Source organism: Bos indicus x Bos taurus, chromosome 11 (assembly GCF_003369695.1).
Source record: "Bos indicus x Bos taurus breed Angus x Brahman F1 hybrid chromosome 11, Bos_hybrid_MaternalHap_v2.0, whole genome shotgun sequence".
In the NCBI taxonomy this organism is placed as follows: Eukaryota; Metazoa; Chordata; class Mammalia; order Artiodactyla; family Bovidae; genus Bos; species Bos indicus x Bos taurus.
The window spans coordinates 86,355,337-86,377,881 of record NC_040086.1 but is presented as its reverse complement, the minus strand read 5'-3'; the positions used below and the strand labels follow the sequence as shown (position 1 = coordinate 86,377,881).

The 22,545-nt window shown below is 54.2% G+C and overlaps 1 protein-coding gene across 2 annotated transcripts in view; it reads left to right on the top strand.

Annotated features, from left to right (window-relative positions):
• The window catches only part of HPCAL1 (hippocalcin like 1), a 117,648-nt gene that overhangs the window by 48,278 nt on the left and 46,825 nt on the right, over positions 1 to 22,545 (top strand). The window contains exon 1 of one of the 2 annotated variants that reach the window (XM_027556094.1): positions 15,177 to 15,200. The exons of the other annotated variant lie outside the window; for it this stretch is intronic. The gene's annotated coding sequence lies outside the window, so the exon portion shown is untranslated. Of the gene's footprint in view, positions 1 to 15,176; positions 15,201 to 22,545 lie in introns of those variants that run through there. 2 annotated transcript variants of the gene reach the window in all.

Sequence of the window (22,545 nt, the reverse complement as noted above, 5' to 3'; positions counted from 1 at the left end):
CAGAACGCCAGGCCTCTATCCATCGCCAACTCCTGGAGCTTGCTCAAACTCATGTCTGTTGAATCAGTGATGCCACCCAACCATCTCATCCTCTGTCGTCCCCTTCTCCTCCTGCTTTCAATCTTTCCCAGCATCAGGGTCTTTTCTAATGAGTCAGCTCTTCACATCAGGTGGAACCCACCCTTAAAGAGCTTACTCCTTAGAAGAATCTTGTAGTCTTTCTGCCCAACTATTAGTAGTAGTAATAGTAAGCTCTTTAAAGGCATCCTTGACATTAAAAAATTCTGAGCAGGTTAGACATGTAATGCTTTATGATTTCAATTGATCATTGAAAACGGAGACTTTTCATGAAAATTGTGCTTGGTTGGTTCTGTGGAGACAAAGTGGTTGGAGGGCTGCCTGACTTCCTTCAGATGCAGACAGAGGTAATGCCCACTACCCTGAGCTGGTCATCAGTCTGTGAAGCTTGCCATTGATATGCTGGGAGACTTGACCTTAGAGAGATCACTGGCCTTTTTGCACCTCAGTTTCCTCATCTGTCTAGTGGGAAGTATGTCTGCCCTATTGGCCTTGAAATTTGGTTTGACAAGCAGTGAGGGCCTGTGTAGGCATGTTGGGGCCTTGGACCATGGGGTCAAGGTGACATCCAGGGAGAGGCAGGTCCCCCGCACCCCCTGGCGCCTGCCACTCTCCCCGTGAGGCTGCAGCCTCCTCAGTTTCTCCCCCTGGGCTGGCTGGGAGCCTGGGGGTATCACAAAGGTGCTTCATGTGGGTCCTGGAGAGGTGAGGTGGGGGCTGGGGTCAAGAGAAGGAAAAGTCAGTTTTTAGAGCCCGAAGAGGGGGCAGTAGCTCCCAGATTTAAGGGTTCTGTGAACTGGTTTAAAAAAAAAATTATATTTTTTAAAGTTAGGGCCAAGATAGGGTTTCTACCTTCCAATTTCATCACATAAGGACATAAAGCATTCTCATCTACTGTTATTAGTCTTTTATAAGAGAAGGGGTATTTTATTTTATTTTTTATTTCCTTCCTTAGTTTTACTGAAGGATTGTTGATTTATAACATTGTGTTAGTTTCAGGTATACAGCAAAGTGAGTCAGCTATATGTATGCATATACATGATACGTATATTTCAGATTCTTCTCCCTTTTGGATTATTATAAGACATTGAATATAGTTTCCTGTGCTACCCAGTAGGACCTCGGTGGTTAGTGGTGTGAATACAGTAGCATGTGTCTGCTAATCCCAAGCTTCTGATTGATCCCTCCCTGCTCATTCTGCCCCCTTTGGTAACCCTCAGTCTGTGTTCTTTGTCTGTGAGTCTGTCTCTGTTTTGTAAATAATTTCATGTGTCTTATTTTTTTGGATTTCACATACAAGCGGCATCATAGAGCACATGTCTTCTTTGTCTGACTCACAGGCTGTCTTCGTCTTCACCCCCCGGGCCCAGCACCCTCTCTGCCGTATTCGGCCCTCAGCCCCGCATGCCAGCTCCCTCTTTTCTTCATTCCGTGAATGTTTTCTGGGGGCCTCCTCCCTGCCAGTCAGCTCAGAGGCCTCTTGGGAGCCCCAGGTGACCGCATTCTTCCCTTCACGTAAGAGGCCGCCTCCCACCACTGCTCTCTTAAACAGAACCTCTCGTCTCTTCTCAGAAATTCTGGGCTGAAACTAGGGCCCGAGTGCCCAAATCAAGGCCAAGGTCAGAGTCAGCCATGTCACACAACCACTTGCCAGGGGTCCTGTGGGCTCCCTTGCACTCCCTGGACAGAGGCGTGAACCGGGCTTCCGGGCTCATTGCTTGGCTGGCGGGAGTCAAGGCCAGGTCTTTTGATTTCAAAGCCCTCATTCTTTCCATCATGTCATACTGTCAAGGCAGGGACCAGGGGTCCAACTACTTGACTCCTTTTTGCTCCTTTCTGGGTTCTTCTGGAGACCCCGGGGTGGCAGATTCACATGGGGGCTTGTTGTACAAAGGGCCTGAGATTTTTCAAGGGCGCCTGACCCTAAATGCCCAACCCCATGGGATGGTCTAGTGAGCAAACTTTGTGACGCAGCCTTTGTTTCACAAACCGTGGTTACCTCCTCATGGGTCCTTCGATGGACCGGTCCACTGAGCCTCCTGCAGGTGCTAAGTCTGCGGAGACGGAGATGAGGAGAGGGGGGCCTTGTGCCCTGGGAGCTCACAGACTAGCAGGAGGTCAGGGGATAAAGCGGGCCCATGCATCCAGCCTTTGGAAGGTCCACTGGGAACCACGGGTGGGACCTTCCTGGGGTGGTTGGCGGCAGCAAAGATTTTAAAAACTTTTTTGGCTATTCTGGGTCTTCCTTGCTCTAGTTGCAGAGAGCAGGGGCTAACTCTTCGTTGCAGAGCACGGGCTTCTCATCGCGGCGGTTTCCCTTGTTGTGGAGCTCAGGCTCTAGGCGCGTGGGCTTCAGTGGTTGGGGCACACAGGCTAAGCAGTTGTGGTTTTCCAGCTCTAGAGCCCTGGCTCAGGAGTCATGGCTCATGGTCTAGTTGCTCTGCAGCAGTTAGGATCGTCTTGGACCAGGGATCGAACCTATGTTCCCTGCATTGGCAGGCAGATTCTTATCCACTGCTACTGGGGAAGTCTGAGAGAGGGCTTTTTTGAATTGGGTTTTGAAGGGTGCCTAAGAGTTTGCCAGGACAGCCGTACAATTAACGGATTGCTAAAAAGTGAGGATCAACCGTGGTGTTCAGTCCTGGAGACTGTCTGTGTTAGTGTGTGCGGCGACGCCCTGGAAACAGCTGGGAAAGTCAGTAACTGTTTGAATTCCTTTATTTACTTACTGCCCAGGGCTCAAGGAGAGTGAGAAGGTAGTTTTACAAACACTTTGGAAGAATAAACTCCACGAGGGCATACACATTTTTTTCCAGGTAGATAAAGAGAGACCTTATTAATAATGTTTCTGTTGGCTCCATGTGACCTTGCTCTGAGGTCTCAGAAATCGGTCCTTTTTTTCTGTTATTTGGAGACGGGGCCCCTGGCCAAGGCGATGGGCTGTGTTTTGCAGACTGTGTTCTTGTCTGTGGAACATCAGTCACGTAACACTCATTTACCTCAGGACTTATACAGAGTGGGGTGGTATTGATGTGTGAGCCATTTGGCAAAATATCCTTGCTCATAATTGGCAAGAGGACCGGGCTGAAGACGTTCTGTCTGAAGGCCGACTCCACGGTCCAGATGAGGTCCTGGACTCCCCCCGACACATTGGGGGAGAGATGATGGTACAGAGAGAAAGAAGGTGGGAGTGACAGACAGACACGGACAGACCTGCAGAGAGAAGGAGGCGAGGAGACCGGGAGAGGAGGGAGGGGAGAGACGGAGAGAGACACGGACACCGAATGAGAGCTGGAAAGAGACGTGCAGAGTAGGAGAGAGACACGGGGGGAGGGAGACTGAGAAAGACAGAAGGAAGTGGGGACAGACGGGGAGAGAGACGCAGAGACACGATGGCAGAGATGGAGAGGCAGGGAGAGAGACATGCACAGAGGGAGACACGCAGAGACAGGGTGGGGAGAGAGGCAGTAGGTACCCTACCCCGGACCCTGGGGTACGTCCCGTGAACGAGGATGTACTCAGTGCGCCAGCTCTGCCCACGTGGCCACCAGCTTTCCTGGTGACTCAGACAGTAAAGCGTCTGTCTGTAGTGCAGGAGATCCAGGTTCCATCCCTGTGTCGGGAAGATCCCCTGGAGAAGGAAATGGCAACTCACTCCAGTACCCTTGCCTGGAAAATCCCATGGACGGAGGAGCCTGGTAGGCTATGGTGCATGGGGTCGCAAAGAGTTGGACATGACTGAGCGACTTCACTTTCTTTATCTATCAATTGACACCCAGCAAGGTTAGGTAACCTGCTTAAGGACACACAGCTCCCAAGTCCAGGGTGGAGACTGTCCTCTAGCCCAGGGGTCTAGGGGGTGGCTTTGAATTAGGCCTCGAAGGACAGGTTGGGGGGAGAAACTCAGGGTGGGACAGGTAATCCAGACACTGCAGGGGTGGAGGCATCTGGTCTATGCTGGACCCCCAGGTGTGGGCCTCACACACACTGTCCCCTTTGCCTGTAGCCACTCAGAAAGGCTCAGTAACTGGATGGGATGGGAATCCAGTCTGTCTGGCCGCACAGCAAGCCCATGACCCGTGGCCACACCACCCTGGGGCTTGAGGGGAGAAAGAGCACCCGAGTTATCTCCCCAGTGTTGGCAGCTCTAAGCAAGTGGCCAGTGTATTGAGAAGCTCTCACCTTTATTCTCCGATGCCTCCTTTGGGGTCCAAGGCCCGGCAGCCTCCCCCAGACCTCAGCTCACCCGCTCTCCCAGGTCCAGCTCCTCCCCTGGGCTCCCATGAGTGTCTCAAGCTCCACCACGTTTGGGGGCTCACACTTTCACTGGTTACCCAACCCTCAATCCTAGCTGTAAATCCTCCTCGTCTTTAAAGCTGCTTAAACAGTGACGCTGGGACTTCCGTGGTGGTCCAGTGGCTAAGACTTCATGCTCCCAAAGCAGGGAGCTGAGGTTTAATTCCTGGTCAGGGAACTAGATCCCAAATGCCACAACTAAGACCAGATTGCAGCCAAAATAAAAAACAAACCAAAACAGTGATGCGCTCCACCTGTAGGATGGGTTCTTCCTGCTCCTACTATGAGCTCATATCATCCGTTCAGGCAAATATGTCCTTTTATAAAGGTTCCGGGGCCGAGTGGGGTGGGGGAGGACTGCTGGGCGCCCACAGGAGCTGGGAGGTGGCCAGGGGAGCAGGTGACAGCCACATGGTGAAGTTCACGCACCCTGGCCCAGCCCCGGTCGTGTGTACCCCGTCTCTAGTTTCCTTCTTTCCTGGACAAGCGTTTTCCTTAATAATTCTCAGTGCCTCCTATCTTACTCCTTCATCTACGGCATGAGCTGAGTGATACCAGCTCTAGTCTCACACCTGTGGTGCTGATGTGGGCAGAGGCTGCAGCAGGTGCTGATAAACAACCCAAGACGGATACGGGAGGGAGCCGGCCCTAGTGGGCTGGGACACAGCGTCCACAGAATTCTGCCCCGGTCAGTTTCACATCATCGCCAGTGATGCGATTCCCCCAAGGAATGCATTAGGGAGGGCAGAAATGCCCTCTCTTGCATCGTTATTAGAGTCCTGTAAATTAAGCGTAGAACCAGAATGTTCTCTTAAACATCACGACCGACCCTCCCCACGAGGTGTTTGCAGAACACTTGTTATTTACTCCTGTTGTTTTCCACACTTGCAGTTTAGAGAAGAAAATCAAGAAATCGTGTTTCTGTTCCCCATACAGTCCCATCCCCAACAGCAATAACGAGAGAACCGTCTTCCTGTTATGAAATAGCTGCAACCTCTTTAGGCAGGAAGAATGTTTTGTTACCAGGGAAGAGAAAGCATAAGCAGCAGAGGGAGTGGGTGGGTGGGGAGCAGCCGCACCTCCCCAGGTGGACGCCCCCGCCAGGCCTGCTAACCTGCGGACACTAGCTGTGACCTTGAGCTATACCACCTGCCATTCATCTTCCTCTCAGCCCGATTCCTTCCACGTTTCCCAGAAGCCTTTGTTCTGGTCCACAATGAATTGCCGGGAGAAAGGAAGATCGTCTCTAGCTAAACATGGTCCTGCTTGCGATGACTCTGATCCCACTTTATAAGGGACAGGTATGTAATGTCAGGTTGTCAGGATAGCTGCATCTAGCCTTACTCTTTTAATAGAAAATCCGAGGAGAGAAACGAGAATAAATCAGTAGTGCAACCATCTGAAGAGCCTCCTCTGACTTCAGAAATTCATGGCGGTCACAACAGTGGCCGTCTGGTGGGCAGAGGTGCAGGCTGGCCCACTCCCCTTCCTCCAGATGGAGTTGAGCCTGGTAGGTGATCTGGCCGCCCCTGGCCGGGTGCTTTTGCATCCGAAGGCCTGCCTTTTACCTGGTTTCTCCCTTATCTGTTTTCCTTTGTAGTCCCTGCAGGAGAGAGATTTGAAGACCAGCAGTTAAGAAGCTGAGTTGAGGCGACTTTGTGTCCCAGCCATCCCCAATCCTGCCCCGTCCTCCTGGCTGAGCTCAGAGAGTCGGCACGGAGAGTCCCTCTCCCACCCTCTGCCCTGAGCCCCGGCGAATGGGGCCCATCTCTCTGCAGAAGGAGCCTCCCGGTTAGAGACCTGGGCCTCAGAGGCCGGGAAGCCACATCTCTGAACTGTGAACATGCCGGCCTTCCAGGCCCGCCGGGTGGTGTGTGACCTCACCCTCCAAACCCAGACCATCCACAGCACCCAGTTCCTTTCTGCCCGGGACCCTGGCTTTAGTGACATTGTGGCCCTAATGTCAGGCCAGCTCCTCTCCACCCTGAGCGAGGTGCCCCCTGGCCGAGTCCAGCAATCCCAGCAGTGGTGGGTGATTCTGTTTCCATATTTAGGGTTGCAGTAATACACATGGAAAACCCTTTCCAGCAGAAGTTTGGTTCCTCTTTCTTCCCCGTCTTGAAAGACCCTGCCTTTGCTCTCCGCCTCCTTGCACATCATCACCCTCGGTTTAGCACGAGGACTGAACCTTCACTCACTTGTTCTTCGTCATTCATTCTTCAGCTGACATTCCCCTGGGTCTCATTTCAAGGGTGTTGGTCACTAGCAAAGGCTCCCAGTCTCTCGAGGGCGGTCAGACCCCAGGAGCACCCTGATGGAGGCTAAAGGGGGAGGCCTGACTCCCTCAAGGTTCGGGGTGTCTGGGAGGCGTTCCTGGAAGGGGCTGTGAGGGGAGCGCTCACTAGGGGCAGGGAGAGGGTGTGGGTCCAGGCACGTGAAGCCTTGTTCAAGAAGCTGAGACGTTCCGTGGATATCCCCCCACCACCACCTCCAGGAAGGGTGGGCTGAGCTTTTGGAGCCTATCTGACGGCCTTTTATGAAATACTGAAAAGTGGAAAGCAAAAACAATAAAACCAGACCTCATCAAACTTCGCTTGGGAGAACGAATCCCCTGTGATGGGAAACCAGCCATCTTCTGAGCATGGGACTGAGCCCTGCACATGGCCCAGGGTGGTTTTCTGGGGGTCTCACCCCTCTCTCTCTCTCCACTTCCCTCTGGTCCTCCTCCTCCTCTCTCTTCCTTTCATCACACTTTTCGTCACTTAGTCAGCAGCCGTCTCTCAGAAGCTTACTCAGGCATGTGCCATGCATCTGTGAGTAGCTGGGACCCTGTGGGAGTGAGATGGCCAGACACGAGCCCTGCTCTCACGGAGCTCATCACCTGGCCTGTTGGCTGGGGGCCTCTGTGCCTATAAATATTAGATCAGGATGGGTGTGACTATCCTGGAAACCCTGGTGTATATGGCCAACCCTGGGGCATTAGATGGTCATAGTCTCCCAGGTGATGGGGGATTGGTCAGGAGTGGGTGGAGGATGAAAGAAAGAACAAGTTGGTTTCATTTTCTTGCCATCATCTAGTGAGGAATGTGTGCAAAAGAACTCATATCTTGCTTTCTCTGAAATTTGATTCAGTTATCTTTCATTGTTATTATTCAGTGGCTAAGTCGTGTCCGATGCTTTGCGACTCCCTGGACCGTAGCATGCCAGGCTTGCCTGTCCTTCACCACCTCCTGGTGTTTGCTCAGATATATGTCCATTGAGTTGGTGATGCCATCCAACCATCTCATCCTCTGTCGCTCCCTTTTCTGCCTGCCCTCAATCTTTTCCCGGCATCGGGGTCTTTTGCAGTGAGTCAGCTTTTTGCATCAGGTGGCCAAAGTATTGGAGCTTCAGCTTCAACATCAGTTATCTTAATTGCTTTCAAATGATTGGAAGGGAGAACTCCCAGCAAAGGATCTTGGCCAAGTCCAGCTCTCTCCTCATTGTTGTTGTGAAGCCAGTCCCATTTGGGACTTGAGATGGTCAATTTGTCAGTTACTTTGTTCCCTAAGCTGTCTGTGTAATGCTTATTAACATTCTGCTCACAGCCTTTCTTAGGTTGTAGATGTTGCTTTGTTATATCCGAAGGTTGGGCTCTCTTATGGAGAAGGCGATGGCACCCCACTCCAGTACTCTTCCTTGGAGAATCCCATGGACGGAGAAGCCTGGTGGGCTGCAGTAATCCATGGTGTCGTGAAGAGTCGGACAGGACTGAGTGACTTCACTTTCACTTTTCATTTTCATGCACTGGAGAAGGAAATGGCAACCCACTCCAGTGTTCTTGCCTGGAGAATCCCAGGGATGGCGGAACCTGGTGGGCTGCCGTCTATGGGGTCGCACAGAGTCGGACACGACTGAAGCAACTTAGCAGCAGCAGCAGCAGGGCTGTCTTATGGTGACTGTGTCTTTCGATAATCACATTAATAACATTTCCATGGCTCTTGAAAGCTTGCTGAGTGCTTTCATATACATCAGCTAATTTGATTCACACAATATCCCCAGAAACTGGGGTTCTCGCCTCTCTTTCACAAGGAGGAAACCGAGACTCAGAGAGGTGAAGTGATGCATCTGAGGTCACATAGCCGATACATGGCTGAGCAGAACCTCTGTGCTGGTTCGATTTGACTGTGCTGTCCTTGAGTTTGGGTTTCTCAATCCAGCCAGTCTTTATTGAGCGCTTGCTGTAGGCAGTATCAAAGGGGAGAGTGGGGCTCAGGCATCAGAAGGCAATAGCAGGCAGAGCTGCTAGGCAGACTGGTGGCTTTGGGGGAGGGTGGCAGCCTCGGGCTAGGGGAAGAGCCCCAGGCAGGTGCGTGGGCGGCGCCTGGGCCGTCAGGTGGGGACAGCACCTGTGGGAGGCTAGTATAGCAGCAAGCAGAGCCTCGAATACCTCTGGGTCCTGCTCCCCTGAGAGATTCAGGCTGGTGTTCTTGGGGGTTTATTTCTATGGAGAGACATCCGGGGAGAGTGGTGAGAATGGGGCAGGACCGTTTTTGCTCGTCCCTTGTTTAGATGAGCCTTCATTCCTTCGGGAAAGAAAGGTGATCCTGGGGATGGAAGGAGGCCCGGGCCTTCACAGTGTGCTATTGTGGGCTGCAGCCAGTTGGCAGCCAGACGGGGGAACGTAGCAGTCCCTGTGCTTATCTGCAGACAAGGGATCCCATTTCTGCCGCTGCAGAGAGAGGGAGGCAGGCCCCAAGGCTGTGCAAAATGCCCGCTTGTTTTGGGGGGCACCTGCATGTCACCTGCCCCGGCCCCCACGCTGAAGGGGGTGGGGAGCGCTGCCTACCCTTGTCCTCTGTCAGCTAGAAGTGCTCCTTTAAGGCGCTGCTTTGAATGGTGGCTTTTGGCAGAGCCCTGGCCTGTATTGCTTCCATTGTGGCTCAGCTGGTAAAGAATCCGCCTGTAATGCAGGAGAGCTGGGTTCAATCCCTGGGTTGGGGAAGATCCCCTGGAGAAGGGAAAGGCTACCCACTCCAGTATTCTGCCCTGGAGAATTCCATGGACTGTTATAGTCCATGGGGTTGCAAAGAGTCGGACATGACTGAAGCGACTTTTACTTTACTTTCACACTGGCCTATATTAGAAAGGATGAGGTCGGGTGATTCCTGAGTAGAGAGGGATCTTAGGGGACTGTGTGGCTGGGACTCTCCAGCCTAGAGAGGGTAAGTGATTTTCCCAAAGACACACAGCCTTGCGGAACCATTCTCTCTAGTTCATGCTGAGTTTTTTGGGTTTTTTTTTTGAAGTGGGCTTGAAGATAAGTGGGATTCTCTCTCTCTCTCTTTTTTTTTAAGACAAATGCAGTAAAGAACAGTGTAGCTGTTCTTCTGAGGTCAGCGTGACACCGTGGCCAGGAGGAAGAGCATTTCTGATTCAGAGGGCTTGACCTTGTGAAGGGAGCAGGGTGCCCACCAGCGTGGGTGGGTGGAGGTCCCCCCACTGCCATCACCTCCGTTCTGTACCTCCCAGACTTGGCCGTGTCCACGTGCGCTCTCTCCCGTAAACTTTTCCTGTAGCATTTTGGTTCTATGAGAGATGCTGAGGCGTCTCTGTGTTTCTGGAAGAGGTGACCCGCTCCCCTCAGAACCACCAGGGGAGCTGGCTGGGTAAGTAAGACTCCTGGGACCTCCCAGACCTGCCGATTAGAATCCCCAGGGTGAGGCCTGGAACCTGCATTTTAAACCAGCTCCCAAGGTCAGCTAAGGTGTGAGCGCCCCTGGCCTGGAGCCAGGATGGAGGTTCAGATCTCGAGCCTGCCCTGTGGCTGTGCCCTTGGGTCTCTGAGCCTTGGGATTTAGTGTGTAAGGCGGAGACACCATGCCTGCCTTTGAGGTCAGGATCACCTAAGGTTTAGAAAGCGTTCAGTGCCTGGGGCGTGGCAGCCTTCAGTGGGCCTGCTCACTGGTGATCAGGGCAGGGTGATTTGGAGTGCAGAGGGGTGCAGGCGCTGGGTGGTGGGATGTGCCTGCTGGGAAGGCGTCTGGCCATGAGCAGCCTCCTGGAGGAGGTGGCCTTTGGGACTGGGGAAGCAACTGCATTTAGGGCCTCGAAGCTGCAGCTTAGGGAAGAGCCTATAGGGACTCCTGGAGATGGTGCCCTCTGGCCCTCTGTTGGGTACCTGGGCTCCCAGAACTTGGGGTTCTTGGGGGGCACTCAGAACTGGCTTCTTGCTTGGGGAGGTGGTGTCGGAGTACACCCACACGCTTGCCCTTCCCTCAGAGCTCCTGATTCCCGAGTGTTGTCCATTATATCCTCTGCCCTCCAGAGCAGCCGCAGACTGGGAGGGGCTGACGGAGGGCCTGGTGGCATGCGGAGGAGCCCCCAGGACCACCTGAACATGACAGCTGTTGAGAGGACACTCTCCCTACTGGTTTCCACGGCACTTCCCTTCCCTTCCCCTGACTGCCTCCTTGCCCAAGTGTCCCTCCCCCTCCTTTCATGCCTTTCCCCCTTTCCTGGGGGGACCGAGCCCCCTTCTCTGTGCTTGCAGCCCTCCCACGGCAGGGGCAGCACCTGCTTATAGGAGATGAGGGTCCTGCCCGCCCACCCCCCGCCACCACCCTGTATTCCCACTGTGTATCCTTTAGTAGCTGGGACCTTGAATTCAGGAAGGCCCTTTCCTGAACTGCATGCTCCTGCATCTAGGTGAGGTCACCTAGGTATCACCAGGCACATGCATCCTGGCCCCTCTGACACCAGCTTGAAAATGACTCACTCCAGGGAGCTGGGTGGGAGGGATTTGTGTCCCCCTCCCCTACACACACACACACACACACACACACTCACTTGTGTCCCCCTCCCCTACACACACACACACACACACACACACACTCACTTGTGTCCCCCTCCCCTACACACACACACACACACACACACACACACACACACACACACACACGTGTCCCCCTCCCCTACACACACACACACACACACACACACACGCTCCGCCAAGAAACTGAGGTCTTCGGAACTAGAACTCAGGTCCTCTGATCCTGCTTTTGCTCCTCCCTGGTGATGCTCTTGGACAGTAAGTGAAGTGAAAGCCGCTCAGTCGTGTCCGACTCTTTTTGACCCCAGGGACTATACAGTCCATGGAATTCTCCAGGCCAGAATACTGGAGTGGGTAGCTGTTCCCTTCTGCTGGGCATCTTCCCAACTCAGGAATCAAATCCAGGTCTCCTGCATTGCAAGCAGATTCTTTACCAGCTGAGTGCGTGGCCTCACCATATATCTGCCCCAGGCCCTCAAGTTTCGCCCAGGCTCTGAGAAGACAGGGCATGAGGGGAGCCCCGAGAAGCCGATCTGGACCTAACCCGGGTCTTCTGCTTTCATCTTCCCGAGGCCGCACCTCTCCTGCTGGAGGCAAGTCCCCACCACCCGTGTCCTGTGGGCCCGCTCTGAGCGCCCACCAGACCGGAATGTGGACCCCGGGGTGCTTTGTGCACCAGAAGTGCTCCTTGCTGGGCTCCTGTAAATAGCAAAATCTCAAAACTCACCTACAGCTCTGGTTTTCCCAGAGCACATGTGTCTGGCCACCCCCAGCTGACGGCACTTGGCCCACCCGATCTGAAGCCTCCTTCCTCCACGGCCTGTCCATAGCCTTGGCCTCCCACCTCAGTGGCTCCAGCCTTACCTCTGTGGCTGCTGGTCCCTGCCCTGCCTGCCTCTAGGCTCCCGCAGCCCTGCACTCCCCTGGACTGTATACTGTCCTGGTTTCTACTCCTCGGCATGGACACTCTGCCTGTGCATCTCTGAGCCTCCAGCAGTGGGTGCAGGGAGCCCTTGGCCCTTGGCACCAGTGATTTGACCTTAGGTCAAGGAGGTTAGTCTGAATTTTTGTCCAAGTACCAGAAAAGCTCTTGTCCCCTTGCACGGCCCCCTGACTAGAGCCCCCATGGATCCTTGGAATTGCAGTGAGCCTCGTGCTGGGGGTGGATCTGCCCTGGACACCTGCACTGCCCGGGGTCCTCGAGAGTCACATGGTTCTTAGTGCCTGTCCTGGGACTTCATGAGTGCATGTGTGCGCATGTGTGTTAGTGTGTGCGTGCCCACAGGTGTGCACCCATGGTCGCTGGACTGGAGGCCCCGAGTGCAGGGCAGCTCCCTCTCCTCTTTGTCCCCCAGACTGGCATTTAATCCCGTGGTCAGTGGAGCTTTGGTGATTGCTGGGGACCTGTCTCGGGATCCTTTCGATGCCTCACGATGCTGCAGGTGCTCAGTCCTCGAGCTCCATGTGTCATGTCCGCGTTGCTCCCTGGCACACCTCCCATGGTCTACACAGTATTTCCTCTGGGTCACCGCCACCTTCCCCCACTGCCCCCAGGGACAGCACGGGGCACCGGGGCTCCAGGTCCCAGGTGTGTGTTTGGGTTTGAATGATGTGTGTTCACTGAGCTTCCCTGCTGCCCGCACGAGCAGCTCCAAATGACATTTCAGGAATTGAATTAAGACATTTCAGTACTTGCAGAATCCAGGAATAGATAATTTGATTATATCTGTTGGAAGTCATTGCCACAACTGGCTCCGTTTTCTTCGCCAACATCCCTCCCTCATGGGGAGAGACAGCAGAGGAATGCCGCAAGCCCTGGATTGTCCCCAGAGTGCATCTTCCAAGCCGGTGGCTGCCGGTGGCCTTTTCTTGGGGTTGGGGAGAAGCCCTAGGCTGCCTCCAGGCAGGACCTGGGCCTGCCCTGCATGCCCCTGGTGCCCGACTGCCCAGCCTGCCCTGAGTGGCAGAGCTGACCCAGCACCCAGACCGGCTGAAGGTGCCGCTCCAGGGCGGTGGCCAAGGCAGGGGTCTGTTCCTCCCGCGTGAGGGGCCGGGGAGCGGGGGCAACCCCGTGCCTGAAGCTGCAGCAGGACCCTCCAGGCCTGACCTCTGGGCTCCATCTCGCCTCTTCCAGGTTGTTTCTTTGGGGCTCCCGTGTCCCGTGGCCCCAGCAGCCCCTGTGGCCGACTGCTGCTTCCTCTGCCTCCTAGGAAATTCTCTCTGGGGTTTCCCAGCCTCGTGGTATCAGCGAACCTGTCGAGGTCGCAGGCGCCCTTCTTGGCTCTGCAAGGACATCTGCCTTCCTGCCCTCTGGCTGGGGGTCCAGGGGCTGGTGGAGTGTAGACACGTGCCCTGGGCGCCTGTTTGGGTTCTTCGTGGAGCTGAGCTGAGCCCTGACCCGGCCCCCATCCAGGGCGTGAGCCCAGAGGTGTCCGCTGAGACACGGGGAACCCCTCCCAGCAGTGAGACAGGGGGCAGATGTAGACCCCGGTGTCCAGGAAAAAGTGAGTTTTCCTAATGAACTTAAGAAGAGAGGTTCTGAGCCAGGAAGGACAGCTCAATGCCGGCTCCTGCCCTCCTTCCCCTCTGCTCTTCTGGGGCCCTTCTCTCCGTGTTCTCAGCCTGAGGACGTAGCTGGACCCTCTTGCTTGGGTGGTTTTAGGCATAGGGTCATGCTCCATGGGATCCAGGCCCAGGGCTTGTTGTTTAGTCACTCAGTCATGTCCAGTTCTTTGTGACCCCATGGTCTGTAGCCTGCCAGACTCCTCTGTCCATGGGATTCTCCAGGCAAGAATACTGGAGTGGGTTGCCATGCCCATCTCCAGGGGATGTTCCTGACCCAGGGATCGAACCCAGGTCTTCTACCTTGGCAGGCAGATTCTTTACCATCTGAGCCACCAGGGGCTTCCCAGGGCTGGGAACCTGCTTTTGTCTTCCATGTGGGGCCTGGGCCCTGTGCCGGACACAGACCTGCGGGAGTGTAGCCAAGCTCCAAGAAGTGAGAAGGGGGCTGGCACAGGGCAGGAGGCAGGATGATAACACAGGTCTTGTTTGTGGTCGCTTTAATGAGCAGGGGCCATGGACCTCCTGGTTGCCTCTGGTTCAGTTCCTTCTGATGAAGAGCAGGTTCAACCACTGCGGAACCCTCTCCTGCCCCAGGGGCTCTCTGGCCAGCGAGAGGTGTCCTCACAGTGGTCCTGAAACGGCTCCTGTGACAAGCAGTGCTGTGGGAGGGACCCAAGGAGGAGGTGGCAGTTGAGCCAGTCGACGTTGTCACCTGTTTGATTCTCTCTTTTGTTGTTTCTGTATGTTATTTATGTATTTATTTCTGCCTGTGCCATGTGGCATGTGGGATCTTAGCTCCCTGACCGGGATCGAACCTATGCCCCCTGCATTGGGAACACGGAGTCTTAACCCCTGGGCCCTCCAGGAAAGTCCCTTGATTCCTCCTTAATCAAATAGTATATGCTGTTTGGATCCACCAGAGAAAGCTGCATGAGAGCTCAAAGGAAGCATGACTTCAACTAGACCGGAATTAATTATGCTTTAAGAGGTTCAACTTGGGATTTTGAAAAAAGCGAAAGGCGCTGGCCTCGCTGGGCCACTCCCAGTGTGTCCTTGAAACCTTTCCACTCCTTGAAATGTACTTCTAAACATTCTGGAAAAACCAACTTTCTCCTTCCACCGACAGCCCTTATCTCGACGTGCAGGCACATACCTACCTGGTCCACTTATCTTGAGAGCCGACCGGGCTGGGCCCCCGGGGCTGCTGGGGACTCAGGTATTGTGTTTGGCAGCCTGCCCAGGGCGGCTCAAGCTTGTCCTTGGAGGGGGCCCCAGTGGAGGGAGCAGAATGAATGTAGGAGCCCTTTTCTTCTTTCTCTCCCGAGTCCCCCTCTCCCCTTGATAGTCCCTGCTTCCCCATCCCAACGCCTCTGCTTAGTTCGCGTCCAGCCTGGTTCCCAGCATCCCAGTGGCGCTGGGGCGTGGGGTGGAGGACAGAGCCGCAGCACCTGTGAGTGTCCATCGTGTCCGCGGCTGCATGCACGGAACCTGGTGTGTGTGTGTGGTGTGTGTGTGTGCATGTGTGCTCACAGGGGACTTTGGGGTTAGGATTTTTTGGCTGTTCTGTGTTTGTCCCCAGCTGTGGAAGTTCAAGGCCCCTGTGTGCAGAACCAGACTGTCTCTCTGAGGATCGGTTCGTGGGCTGCGGGCAGGAAGAGGAGGTACCGGCCTCCGGGTGGCTTGGATCGCCTCGGAGCTGAGTGGGGTCCCTCGCGTAGGCAGCCCTGTGGCGCCAGGCCGGGTTTGGCCCTGGTCCCAATTAGGAAGCTGCAGTGGGTGGCAGGCTGTGACTGGGTTCACTGCACTTGGACAGTTCTCTGCTCCTTAACAGGCTGCTGCCCATCCTTATTTCATCTGCCCTACGAGCCTGCAGATGCAGAAATGTACCTCGAGGGCCTGCGCTCTCTTACCTAAAAAGCCCGAGAGCCCCGTGACTTAACTGTCGGTGTCTGGTGAACAGACCCCAGTCTCGTTTCACCAGCTGGCTCTGCTCACCCCTTGGCTCCGTCTCTGTTTCTGATCGTTCTTCAACTGGGGCTGAAGATCTAATGTGCCGTGTTTCCGGGGCGCGAGCCGCGTGGCTCTGCGGGTTGTGTGGTTCAGGTGAGGGTGGAGGGGCGCTTCTTCGGGGTGCAGTTTGGTTCTGCCTAAGTGTGTTGAGCGCCCGTTTCCTGCCCTCAATCAATTATTAAGCCCCTACTGTGTTCCAGATGCTGCGCTCCATGCGCGGGGGGAACACACGATGGGTGAGGCTTGATGCCCGAGAGCCCAGGTGGGTTGGGAGGTGAGCAGGGAGGCATATATGTGACACGGTGTCGTGGGCACTGCCACTGGGGCAGCAGGAGCCCACACTCCCTGGCCCGTAAGCTGAAGCTGGTCCTGGGGGAGATGGTCAGCCCCCCATGGCTTCTGGAAGCCCCCGGACCCTCTCCCTGCCCCTGGTGTTTCAGTGCCTCTCCGAGTTAGCAGATCGGCACTGCAGGGCCCCGCACTCCAGCCTCATTGTCCCCATGCTGGCCTTGCCCTGCAGGTGGGACAGTCTTGAACAGCTGTGACACTGGGAGCTGAGAGCTCCAGCCAAGGCCAGGCCACTGAGGCTGGAGAGCAGCCTGCGGGCTGGGAGAGGTGGGTGGGCCGACTGGAATGGGAGGCAGGCAGGAAACTGAGGCCTGGAGCAGCGGGCTTTGTCCTGGGAGGAACAGGTCCAGCCCCACCACCCCCCAGCACATTCAAGACACTGCCGCTTCTCCGTGAATAAGACATGAGATGGGCAGAGGCCTCGATGTAGCATTGTTATCATCTGAGTCGATAATAGAAAAATTAAAATTTAAAGTGATCTAAAGTGACAAGTGACAGAAATGTTCCTAGAAACCGGAGATTGGGTGGCGGAGCAGGTCCCAGGACAGATGGTAGCAGACACAAAAGCCCCTGAGTGGGTGGGTTTTAATGTTTCAGAGTCCTTAGTCGGGGACAAAAGGCCCCTTGATTCCAGGGCTGGGGTGGTTTGGAGATTCCTAGGCTGGGTCCCAGGCCTAGGCCGAGTCACACGCCATGGCTTGGTTTCTGGGAGCAGGCTCCGTGGCCCTGGGGTGGCTCCTTCCTGCTGGGGTCCAGAGCTGACCCCTTGGACCTGAGGCCGCCTTCTCACTGAGAGCCCCCCTCACCCCTGCACCAGCCTCGGGGAGCAGACGCTCCTCCACCCAGCCCTCGGCAGCTGCAGGCCCGTGGGAAGCTGAGGGCCCTGGCCTGCCCCAGCAGCGCCCCCGCCCTGAAGGTTTAGATGTTCCATTCCTAACCAGAGGGCCCTGGGGATTCTTAATCCAGGCCCCCCACCCTGCTTCCCCTGGGTCCTGCAGGCGAAGCCTGACTCCCAGGGCCGTGCATCGGAGCAGGCATGGGTGTATCTCGTTCAAAGATGAACCCTTGATAAGGGTCTGGGTGAGGCAAGACTGGGGGCTGGAGGGGGCGTGTTGGGTGGAAAGGAGAGAGCGCTTTGGCCTGTAGGTCTGCACCGGCCTCTTGGAAGGGCCTGGGAGCCGAGCTGGGACAGAGAGGAGGCAGGCAGGACTTTCTGATGCATTTTAGTCTGTGTTTTCCCCCAGGGGCCTCTAGGAAAATCCGGCTGGATGAGTCCTCGCGTCCCCGCTCCCCTGACTGGCTGTCCCTGAGCTCAGGGTGACCTAGCTGGGTTCGCTACCCGCCCCCCACCATGTCCCTATAGTCCTGTGCCTCCCCTTCCTTCCTTCTGGGTGTCCTAGATCTTCCCCTGAGCCGCTGGGCCACGACCTCTGGGTCACTGGGGCAGAACGCCAGCGCCCAGGGGACAGGACCACATAACACACTTATTTTAATTGGAAGAGTTATGTAACCACCTAAGTTGGCAGAATACAGGGCAGAAAAAAAAAGTCACTGATGGTGGCCTCCCTGCACGGGCCTCTCTCCTCTGTGTTCCCTTCTCCCCTTGTTTGTTCTCATTTCAGGGTCAATGCCTGCCTTCCAGGGTTGCCTGTTGCCCTTCACTTGGCAGTTCTTGGTGATCTTTACAGAGTGCCCTGGGGGCTGTTTCTCTACACTGTTTATGGTGCACAGGATGCAGAGATGGGGCCCTGTCCTGCCCTCTAGGGGCTGATCCTCCAGATGGGAGGCCTGGTTTGGAGCCAGCCAGTACCCCATGCCTGCCTGGCCAGAGCTGGGTGCAGGCGAGGCCTGGCTCCCAGGGTCGTGCAGGCGGACAGACACAGGTACATCGAGTTTAAAGATAAACACGTGACAAGGGTCCAAGTGAGGCAGGAGGGAGTCTGGAGAAGAGCTCTTGGGTGCAAAGGGGGAGAGTGCATTTGACTGTAGGTTCTACAGTGGCCTCTTGGAAGGGCTTGGGAGCTAAGGTGAGACAGAGAGGAGGCGGACAGAACCCCACCCCCCCCACCCCCGTCTCCATGTCACCAGCAGCAGCGTTGAGATGGTGTCCTAACCCTGCCATCCTCCCTGGTGAGGACTAGTCTGCAATCACCTCATCTGTTTGCCTGTGATTGGTCAATGGTCTGTCTCTTCTGCTCTGGGGAGGATACCCAAGGGATGGGACTTCATTGGCCTACTGGCCACACGGAAGAAATGCCTTGAAGTACTGCCTGGATGGATGGGATGGGGAGGGGTGGTAGGCTGACATCTGTGTAACAGAAGAATCCAGAAGGGTGGTCTTTGCAGGGGGACCTGAGCCCAGAGTGGGTCTGGGGGTCTCTTCCCTAGTCAGCTGTCTTTTGAGAAGAAAAATGGGACAATTGTACAAAAACAAGGCAGTGTGGGGAGGGGAGAGAATTCCTACCTATACTCCCAGTGCAGAGGCAACACTTTGGTGTACATGCTACCCTGGGATGCCCCGGACAGATCCAAAATCCTATAGACATGACTTCATATGTGGGATAATTCCTCAACTACTGTTAGAAAACTTGTGTGTGTGTGTGTGTGTGTGTGTTTCATTAGCGATGTTTTGTTCTCTATACAGTTCACCTAGCAGCACTGTATTGACAAGGAACCTGTCCTTCCTGGACACCCTGCTGCTCATCCTGGGGCTGGGGTGGTGGTGGGGGTGGGTTGAGGGCTTTTCTCAGGCCTCGAGCTGTGTGTCACAGCAGTCTGGGTGAAGCACAATGGCAGAAAGAATGGACATGGCCCCCACCCCTATCTCATATCACTTAAGAGACTCAAGACAAAGCGGTCAGACAAGCCACAGAGGAAGAACACAAATTACAACTACGTCATCATCACTGCTGGTACTTACATTAACCGTATCATTATTTGTTGGGATGAATGTGAATTCTGAAGTTGGAACTGACTTGGATTTTAGCCCCTGATTGTCCTCTTTGCAGCCAGGTGACCTTGGATGAGTTAGCTGCCCCATGTACGGCAGGGACAGTCCCTCCCTCTGAGAACTGGAGGAGAAACTGAAACCCAAAAAAAGTGTCTACGACAAGCCCTCGTGCACACGGTGCGCTAAGCACATGCTGGCTGCCTTTCTGCCCTTCTTTTGTGTTTGGTAAAATACACGGAAATCAATTGAAAAACTATCAATTAGTGAAATAATCAGGAGAGTTGTTTGAAAGCTGATACGTATTCATATTAGCCATGACCACTTATTAACATATAATTTTGAAAGATCCCATTCTTGTGCTGAAAGTGTTATGTCAGTGGTTACACAACCATATACCTTTGTCAAAACCCATTGAAACATATACTTAAAATGAGTGAATTTTATAGTATGTGAATTATACCTTACAGAGATTGACTTAAAAAAAAAAAAAAAAGACCCCATTTTTAATGCCAACAAAGCATATGAAAATAGCCAGGTCTAGCAGCAGCAGATGAAGACAAAAATGACATTTGAATATTCCAGTTTTGTTTCCTTGCTACAAGAGTTATACATATTAGTTCATCATTCAGCAGGCATTTATTGAGTGCCTGCTCTGTGCTGGGCATTGTTCTAGGCTCTGAGGACCCACCTGAAAAGTAAAATGACAAACCTCTCGTCTCAGGCGGTGTACATTTCTTGGGGGGACCTAAAATAAATGTGATGAGTGAATAAACTGTACCACCTGTCAGGTGCTAGGTGCCCCAAGAAGGCTTTGAGCAGGGTGGTGGGGAGAGGAAGCAAGTTGCTGGGAGGTCTTATAATTTTAGGCAAGTCGGTGATGGCAGACCTCATTAAGAAGGTGATATGTGTTCTGTAAAGCAATTATCCTTCGATTTAAAACTAAATTAATTTAAAAAAAACCAAGAAGGTGATATGTGAGCAAAGTGTGGGGACCGCTGTCCAGGAGGGTGGTTCAGGCCCAGCCAGTACCAGACCCCCAGCGGAGTGGAGCTGCCAGGCATTGCGGACAGGGAGCAATTTGGGGCAGCCTTGGAAATCTGAGCGAGTGAGGACATAAACCCTTGTCATCGAGCAGGGCAGCCCCCAGATCGCACTGAGAGTTCTACTTTCATGACTGCCACACGGTGCTTATTTCATGAAAGTTTACCATAATGAGGCTATATCTTTTATATACTGTGTTGTAAAGCAGCATAATAGTTTATTGAAAAATGTTAGTCTATTTATTAAAATCATCTTTTGCGGCCTGACTTTGCAGGCTTTGTTACTGTTTCATTCCTCTGGGAGCCCAACCGTTTGTTAAACCAATGCCCTGCTGTTCCGTGCTTGCTTCTTCTAGAAGGTGACACCAGGCGGTGCGGGGGAAGCCGGACAGCGGGGGTGACATCTGCCCTAAACGGCCGAATGGGACGGGGCTGGGCTGAACCACGACTGAAGGCCGGCGCCGCGTGTGTCCAGACGTGCTGGGCCCTCTGGGTTTATTCTGCTTCTCCATCGCTTTAGATGCCACACTGCTGCTGGTGTGAAGTTTGCGTCTCAGTCTGTGGACTCTAGTTAAGCGGCCTTGCCCACTGCAGCTATCTGGCTGGCACCCGAGTGCCTGGCCACACAGGACCCCTCCCACCTGGGCATGGCTCCCTCCACTCCTCCTGGTCGGTCTCCAAGCCCCAACCCTCTGCAGGCCCTCCCTTCTGGAAGCTTCCCTTCCTCTCTGCCCACATCATCCCTCCCTCCTGCATGTTGAGGGTCTCCCTAGCAGACAAGCAGCTCCCAGGGAAGTGCCCAGGGCCAAGGTTATTCACCAAAGCTCATGACCCAGACCTGCCTGCCTCTCTCCCCTCTTCCACTCCACCCAGGTGCTGGGTTTGGTGCCGAGACACAAAAGTGGTTCTTAGGAAGTTCTGTTCTGAAGAACTGTTAGCCCAGGGTGGAAAGTAAACACATGAACACACAGGAACATTGAGAGTCATTTCTGGGAGCACAAGCGGCCGAGGGGGCATGGAAGGCACCAAGGGAGAGGGCATCGGAGTGGGTGCAGAGGAGGGTGAGCTCCCCGAGCAGAAGGTGTGGGGCCGGGCTGGCCTCTTCCCTTTGGACTGAAGGCCTTCATTGAGCAAGGTGATCATTTCCAGGCCTGTGCCCTCCTGTGGGCCGGGTTTTTGGGGGGCAGGATGACGCTGGCCCTGTGGAATAACTGGTTTGGATTTGGGCCAAAGCAGCATCTTGAGGCTGCGTTCAGCTGTCTGGATTCGCTGGCATATTCCAGCACCAGGACTCTGCAACTGCAGAATGGAGGAAGGGATATTCTCAGTGTTTGGAAGTTTGGGAAAGAGCTTCCTCGAAGGGGAGCGTGGGGCTCATTTGCGTGAGGAGTTAACACTTCCAAGGCCTGAGGGGACCACAGAGATGTGGTTGCAGCTGTCAGTTTTACATCTTGTTTGCACCCCACTCCCCACAAAGAAGGTGCCTGCCGTGTGGTCCAGGATGCGGGCCCTGGGGGAGCCTGCTGTCCTCTGGGTATCTGTTGTGGAGAAGCGTGTCCTTCAAAGTGTCTTTGCTGTGATTACGCACGTGAAAGACTCCTCGTGAAAAGGGCGAAAAATGAACAAAAGCAGAAAGCAACGCAGGCCTACGGTTCAGAGATCATCACAGCTAACACTTGGGGCCGTGTCTTCTGGTCAGTATTTATTTACAGAGAGGTGAAGAGACGTTGCGGTATGTAATCATCGATGTCATGTAATGTCCATGGCATGTCCCTCCTTTTCCATTTAGTATCATTTCAGCCCATTTATCTATGTCATTAAAAAGTGCCTGTAAACTTTTAATGCAAAATCACAGGGTTTTGAACTTGGCAATGGTTCTTCCCAGCCTTCTCGTTCCATGGAAGGAGGCCCTTGGTCCCTGACCTCTCCTGGGGACATCAGAGCAGGGTGGGTGTTGGGACTGGATGTGACCCTGTGAGCTGCCCCCCAGCCCCCAGCCCCAGCTTCCTGGGTCTCTCTGCCTTCATCCGCCAGATGTACATTCGTGTCTCCGGTGCACAGGCCTGCAATTGTCCGCCTGAGCAAATGATTCCAGAGACGGGTCTTGACGTCACTGCCGCCTTCCCGGAACCCTGCCTCCCTCTTTCTGTTTGTAAAATGTCCTTCACTGTGTTTCTCAGAAAAATTGTGCAGATGATAGAGGTGTTACTTGTGGCAGTTAATTTTTTTTAAAGATTTGATATTATTCTTATTTATGTTTATTTTTTGTCTGTGCGGCGTGTGGGATCTTAGTTCCCCAACCAAGGATTGAACCCGTGTCCCCTGCATTAGAAGCATGGAGTCTTAACCTCTGGGCCGCCAGGGAAATCTGGGAGTTAATTTGAGGGGGGAGGTGTTGATGGTGCTGGGAGACAGGTATGAGGGTGGCCGTACATGAGGGCACACAC